This window comes from Ahaetulla prasina, chromosome 8 (genome assembly GCF_028640845.1).
Source record: "Ahaetulla prasina isolate Xishuangbanna chromosome 8, ASM2864084v1, whole genome shotgun sequence".
NCBI lineage: Eukaryota > Metazoa > Chordata > Lepidosauria > Squamata > Colubridae > Ahaetulla > Ahaetulla prasina.
The window spans coordinates 37,879,616-37,887,884 of record NC_080546.1 but is presented as its reverse complement, the minus strand read 5'-3'; positions in this window follow the sequence as shown (position 1 = coordinate 37,887,884).

Sequence of the window (8,269 nt, the reverse complement as noted above, 5' to 3'; positions counted from 1 at the left end):
AAGGGATCCCACAATTGCTTAAGACTCAAAGAAAGAAACTTGGGAAAGATCTCACCCTATCAGATCAGTCAGTTAAATTATGGCAGGAGATTTGTACTTTTAGACTTGCAAGAGTCTGTTAATGTAGCAATACATTGTAAATACTTTGCAATAAAGTACAATTAGCTCAAGCTGATATTCTCTGTCTGGTTTACTTGAAAAGGCTGGCCCAACTGATATCTCATAATTAAAAGGAAAATACAAATAACAAACCAAGAAATAATTTTTCAATATTAGATTTACAAAAGATGTTTGTTAAGAATTTTAAGAATTTTGTGAAAAAGAACAAAGAAAAAAACGCTATTTGGAAAAAGAAATCTACAAAGTTATTTGAAAAGTTTATAGATCAAAATTGTTAGAACTAAAATAATATAAAATGAAAAATTAAGTTCAATAAAGTAATTTGAAAAGTTTATAGATCAAAATGTCTGGAAGTAAAAGAATATAAAATGGATTTATTTGATCAAGATTTAAATAAATATGTTTTTATTTATGGGAAGTCTTAATGAACTTTTGCTGACCAGGACTGAATGACAAGATTAGAAAGATCTATTTTATATATATAGGATGAAGAGAAATTTGTTCTATTTTAAGAGAAGGTGATAAGGTGTTACAACTATTTATATTAATTGTGGCAAAGGGAAGAAGACATTTCTTTTTAAACTTTCCTTTTCTTTGCCTTATTTTTTACTTTTCTTTTAATTTTTTTATATATATATTTTCTGAACTGTCTATTTTTTCTCTTTATTCTTTTATTTTTTATGCATTAGTTTTTTCTGTGTAGCTGACAGCAGGGGGTGAAATGGGACAACTTGCCCCAGCAAATTCACCATGGTCAACCCACCACAGCCAATGTGGCAAGCTGGCCATGTTGCCATAGACCCGCAAAGGGCAGCATCCGTGTTGTCAGAGTTAGGGTAAGGGTTAGGGTTGGCGGGATGGGTGGCGTGTTCTCCATAGCAATCTTAGTTTCTCATGTGGCCCATTGGGAAAACTAATTGCCTACCCCACTATAATGCTTAATACAATTATTATTTTAAAAAAAACAATCTGTCATTTTCTCTGATGAAAAATTATTTGATTGGCTTCAAGTTATACTTATGTAAATTATTTCTTTAAAATTAACATTTAAATAAATCCTGTTTTATTATAACAGAAATAATGATATTAAGCAAATGTATATGACGATGATGATAGCAGTTGAAATAGTGAAGAATTGATTTTATTGATTTTAGAATGTATTTATTCAGTGCTATTTCTATAGTTTTAAAAACTTAGTGTAAACAGAAATAGATTGAAGAGGATTTTGCAATGAATTAATTAGAAGAAGACAAATATATTTTGTTCCTACATGCTATGTGTCGTGACTACCATAGCATTTTCAATTTCCAACTGGCTAAAATCTTTGTTATAATCCAATTTACAGCAGTCAGTGAATTAATGCACTATTTCCATTTTACAGAAGAATAAATAATAGATCGGCCATTTCAATTTTAATAACACCGATGATAAGAGAAACTTACATGCCCAAAAGCCATTCTACAGGTTCATGACACAGGTGGGAATAATTAGCTGTTCAGTTTTATGAACTATTCTTAAAACATGTCAAATCCTGCCTGGATATTGACTCAGAGCTGCACTATTGAGATATCATTTCGTCTCCGTTTTATTCCTGTTTTGTTACCTTGGAGGCCAGTGAACACACATTCCAGCATGATTCATTGTGAGATATAAAGCTTCTTTTTTATTGTAGCTAATAAACCAAATAGAGAGCATTCATTTATTTCATAAAATGCAGCTGTTTCTCTACTTGTGCTTGTCCTCAGAGTTCAGTTGCATTCTGATTGGATCCTCGTATCTTTCCCTCATGAGTGAGAAAAAAATATTCCAGTTGAGACAGAGGAATTTTACCTTAAAAGCTGCATAAGGTAAGGAGGGTTAGCCTATAATCTCCAACTCTTTCTCTACTCACATCTTTAGCTTGATAAGATTATTCTTGGATTAAAAAAAAAAAGAGCAAAAGAAGGAAATACAGAATGTCTAAACTGGGCCCCAAGTTGAACATTTCATGTTCCTGATTTACCCATTCATTTTTTGTGTCCTTCCTGCTGGCTAAAAATTGCTATGAAGCTTCAATACACCATTTTTATTTTCAGTAATATTCCAGGGAGTAAATCAAATTATCAGTAAAACATCTCGTAAATGAAAATTAAACACGCGGTAGACTTTAAATATGTTCTTCTACCTTTTACTAGTCCTCTTACAGTCATATAGCTGAATTCAAACTCTGCTCTGCACAGTTGCTTTCAACGTAGATCACCCATGAGAAAAGGTTATCCAGCCTTCGCTCCAACACATCCAAAGAAAAGGAATTCACCATCTTCCTTGGTGACAGATTTCACCGTCAACCAGAATATGCCCAATGAAACATTGAACTTATTTTGGAATGATAGTTGAACTTGACATAATCTAGGGCATCCTTACAGCTATTTAAGAATGCTGTCTTATCACTCTATATATACAACTTAACATACCAAGTTTCTTCTACTCTACTAATAGTACATACTTTCTAATCCCCCACTCACCCTTGTTAACCTTCTTTGCATAAATTGCATTTTGTATGGATCCTTCAAATTTGCTGCTCCAAACTGAACGCTTGGATATAGAATAGAGTGGAATATAATTTCCTGTAATTTGGAAGCAGTGCCAACATTGTGTGATCTTTCCTTATAACCATGTCACATTATCTCGGCACCCTCTATATATATAAATCTGTTCTGCCAACTCCATTGCCTTCCATCAAATTCTCATACTTCGTAATGATGACTGGTGATTATATGCTTAAAAATGGAGAAGTATAAATAGCAATAAAATGGACTAAATGAATTCATCTATTTTGCTAGAATATTCACTAAATAAGGGGAAATGGATGAAGAAATATTTAAAACATTTGAAAGCCAGTAGAATGAGTAATTCTACTAATACCCTGTAATATTTCCAACAGAAAAGAATGTATGTAGTTCAGAGAGCACCAAGGGCTCCATAAATGAATGTTTGTTCAAAAAGTTTAAATATGTGTGTATAACAAGCAGGCTTCTGCTCAGTTTGTTATATGGAAATGAAAATTGTATAAATCAGGAAAACATAAAAGTAAATTGTGAATGCAGTAGAAACTGTCTGTTAAGGCTCATGTGTAAAAAGACAAAAATATACGGGTTAAAAATGCATGAGTGTTGAATGAGAATTTTATTTTTTTTATTAGCTCTTGCTTTTACTTATTTGCTTACTATTTCTACTCTTATTTCTACAGAAAAATAATAGCTTAATGGCTATGTGCAGTATCTGTCTATCTCAGTGGTAGAAATACTAATGAGATACTAAAATGTGATATTATATAAAAATATTTCACTGTGACCGGCTTGGTTGAACATCAATAAGAAGAAAACATATTGACTCAAGAATGGAGCTAAAGCTGCCTTTATAAATATCCTGCCAGACAACTAATGGTTCTCAATGGATTTTGAGGAATGCACAGTTTAAAAGAATTGCTATATTGCCAAGAGGCTCAAAGAAAACTGCCATCACAGTACAGTGAGTTGAATAATAGGATTTCAGTTTATCTTTCCCACCCTCAAAATTCACAAAAGACTCAGCGGCCTATATTGAATGAAGTTTGATCAGATTCACTGAAATGCTAAAAATCTCTAGGTAGAATGTTGCAGGTAAATAAATCGTGGAAAGTTTGAAAGCAATATTTCAATACAAAAGTAGAGCAAAGAGAAATATTTTCCAGCCATAACCTTACTAATAATTAAAAAAACATTTCCTTTGAACCATATAAGACAATTACAGGGCCGTGGTGGCTCAGGCTGTAAGATAGCTTGTTATTAAAACACAGCAGCCTGCAATTACTGCAGGCTCGAGTCCCACCAGGCCCAAGGTTGACTCAGCCTTCCATCCTTTATAAGGTAGGTAAAATGAGGACCCAGATTGTTGGGGGGGGCAATAAGTTTGACTTTGTAAATATACAAATAGAATGAGACTATTGCCTTACACACTGTAAGCCGCCCTGAGTCTTCGGAGAAGGGCGGGATATAAAGGTAAATTTAAAAAAAAATTGTAATGGCATGTTTCCCATTTTTTTTCCTTCCACATCTTCCCTGCTGCATCTTCCCATCCTTCTGTTCCAGGAAGCAATTACCAGACAATTTCTTTGCTATGGGTGAATCTTCTTATATGAACATTTTTATATGTATATAAAAGCATATACCCATACAAAGGGCATACACACACATATTTAAAGCATCAAAATTCATATGTATGCAGGAACAATAATTTGCCTTTTTTAAAAAAATCATTTCTTATTGTTTTTGCAGGCTTTTTCAAATTTCTTTTAGGGTAGTATATCACTTCATAATCTTTTGAGACACCCAAGGTAGAAACAGCTCTTAAATACCCCAAAATAATCTATGGGCCTTCAAAGGGAGAAGGGAATAAAATCCTTTTATTCAGATGACTTGAAAACTATGAAACAATACACCACTGGATTTCTAATGAAGCTAAAGAAAAGTAGTAACATAAACAAGTATGTATTTTGCTGGATTTTAAAACAGCTGCATTCTTTTTACAATGCAAGAGAATAACCATTACGAAACTTCACCAATTATGATAACAGTATATCTAAAATATATTAAAAAGTTTGCTAAGCATTTATTATTTGAAGGAAGATTGTCTTTCAGGGAAATAGCCAGTGGACTGTTGGGATTGGCCTCTAACAAATTGCTGGGATTAGCCTCAACAAACTAACAAACTAGTATCTTGTCCAAATAGGCAGGTGACATAACATGGAAATATGTTTTTCAACCTGGAGTTTGAAGGCTTTATGTGTCATTGGTTTCCTTATGTTCAGTTAATGGAAAGATTTAAGCTGAATGAGAAAAGGTATGAATTTGAAACTGGTAAGACTGAATTTGATGGGGAGCTGTATACAAATGTTGGTCATATTATTGCTAAATGGGACCAGAGGGTGAACAAGTTAAAGATTATATGGTAAAATAGGCAAAAAGAATATATATATAATATATAGTTAGACCAATGGGAGAATACACAGGAGAAAGGGTTGAAATGTACATTGAATTATAATCTTAAAGAGAATTAAGGCATTAAGGAACAGGAAGAGTATATGAGTGAAGGGAGCAGTTCCTGGAATGATTTCTTTACCTCTATTAGTCTTGAACAATCCATATCAGGAAGTACATTAAGTAAAAAGATTCATAAAGTAGAAATGTGACCTCAATGGCACTGATTTCAGCAATTCATAGTCTAGCATCACAAAACGTAGTATAGTTAGAGAGTTAAGGATTTATGCTCCTTCTTTGTCTATCACTTTCCTGCTTTTTTCTTCAGGTTGCTAATTTCAGGGCTCTTCCCACTCTTCCCTGGCACACAACCCAGTGTTTGTTTTCATACTTTCATCTTGGTAGACATCAGGGTGTGCAGGAGGGCAGACTGACAAGGGAAACATTATGGCATTGTGATGTAATCATTTCTTTTGTAACTTGCAGCAAAAACAACAACATTGGTTTTGACAGTCTAAGAAAAGCAGAGAGACCTATAGACACCACTTGCTGACATGATGTAGTTTCTGCAATGTTTTGCCTAACTCTATAATGTATTTTTTTTTAAAAAAAATCTTCGATCTATAACAGTTAGGAAACATGATTCAAAAGTCATTGTTGAGGTCAGGTTTCTGCTCTGAAGTATGCTCAAACACGCACAAACACTTCCACCTTCAACAAAATAAGATCAATGAAAATATTCTTTCAGTGCAATCTCTCAGTATGGTCCAATTAACAGTATTTCGAGACTGGGAGGACAAACAGTATTCTTCTGATTAGCTGAGATTATCCATGCAAACTATACAGAAAAAAATGTCCTTTCTTGAACTCACACTTATTGTTGCTATGTTTCTGCATGATCTTTGACCTGGTAGACTCACTCAAGGAAGAAATTGTGGAACCGGATGAAGCAACAGCAGTTCTGAATAATAACAGCTGTGAACAACTATAAACATTGATTTACATATATATACAAATTTAAAGAGATGAACTTGGCTGTAAACCGCCCTGAGTCTTCGGAGAAGGGAGGTATAGAAATGTAAATAATAAATAAATAAAATAAAAAAGTATTTCTTAGGAAATGTTCACTTCTGACCAATGGTCTATGGAGATTCTCAGTCATCCAGGTCATGGTTGTCCCAAAGGTTCCTTTTTTAAGAGGCAACTGGACTTTCTGGTTTTTCTTTGAAAACATTTCACTTTTCATCCAAGTAGCTTCTTCAGTTCTGACTGGACAGTGGGGAATGTTCTGGGAGTTCTGACCAATGGGTTCTGCTGCTTGTTTAAGAAAGATTCAGTGTTCAAGATTCAGTTTGATAGGTTTTAAATGATGTCAGGTCTGTTTATGGTAATGTACGGTAGATTTTAAGTTCTCATCATTAACATTCAGACTGATTCCAGTTAATCAGTTTTCCAGAACTCATAGTAAAGTATGTGAAATCACAGTATGTGATTTCTTTCCAAAACAAATCATAACTCTCCTTCTCTGAGACCAATTTTATCATAGCCTGACTTTCTACATTTCATACAGATCTCACTTACCCTCTGTCCTTGATTCCTCAGGGGGAAAAGATTACATATTCATTGATCATGTATTACACCTATTGAAACATTTAGCTGAATGCTTTAATAGTTGTCCTTTAACAATTTTAAATATATACTGTCTCAGGGTATCTATTTAGACAATACGGGGATTGTATAGCCAAACAGTGCCATTGAGAAGAGACCTTGTAGATTCATTTTGACCAACCACCATAATAATAGATAAACATGCACTGAAACCAAGAAAATCTCAACATTCTGGCAGTTTAGGTGTAAATTTCTTTCTTTTAAAAAAAATTTATTAAACACTTTTGTCTTTAAAAACAACATAAAAAACAACCACAAATGCATAAACATGTACAACAGAGCATAGCAAACAATACATAACATATAATAATAATAATAATAATAATAATAATAATAATAATAATAATAATAATAATAATAATAATAATAATAATAATATTTTAATTTGTATACCGCCCTTCTCCCGAAGGACTCAGGGCGGTGAACAGGCAAATAAAATACAAACAGAAACATACACAATAATTAAAACAACCCTTAAAAAACTAATTCAAATTTGCCAGAAAATTTAAAATAACATTAAGGCAGTGGTTCTCAACCTTTATAGTGCTGTGACCCCTTTAATACAATTCCCCATGATGTGGCGCAAAATTATTATTTTTTAGGCAGCGATCTCAGCGCGCCTCAGCTTGAATTTATCGCGCCTGAAGCTGTATTGGCTAGCGATCTGAACTGCTTGCAATTGCCTTGAGGACAGAGGCATTAAAGCGCAGACTCCTCCCCTATTAAATTTATGGCACCTGAAGCCAGATTAGGCTAGTGATTAGGAGTGATTGCAGCTGGCTTGAGAGGGAGACATCAGAGCAAAGATTTCTCTCTTTTTTAATTCATCACGCCTGAAGCCGAATTCACGATTCTTCGACTCGCAAGTATACTTCCCATATTTCCAATGGTCTTAAACGACCCCTGGCAAATCATCATTCGACCCCCAACGGGGTTGCAACCCACAGGTTGAGAACCACTGGTATAAGGTCATTTTACAGCTTTCTGTATCGGTATACGTATTTTGCTTTTGTAGTTCTCTATTCTATTATATCTATTTACTTCTCGATAGTAGTATAATAACATTACATCAACATATATATTAACACACATAGCAGTATTCATTGTTCTTATCTACCAATTTATATTCATTTATATTTACATACCTTTGTTTAATGTTGTTCAATTACTCCAATTATGTTTCATCAGTACTAAGTTAAATATTTCCTGTTTTGGTTTCTATTTTTGAGCCAACTGTACATTTTATTCCAAACTTCATAATAGTGCAAATCATCTCTTTCTTTTAACTCCATAGTCATTTTATCCATTTCCGCACATTCAAGAATTTCCCTAATTACTATTTCATCTGAGGGTATATTATTTTGTTTCCAGTTTTGTGCGGATATGATTTTTGCTGCAGTGAGTATGTATTGTGTAATGTATTGGAGTTCTTTATTCATTTTCGAGTCCAGTATTCCTAATAAAAACTGTTCCGTTTTCAAATC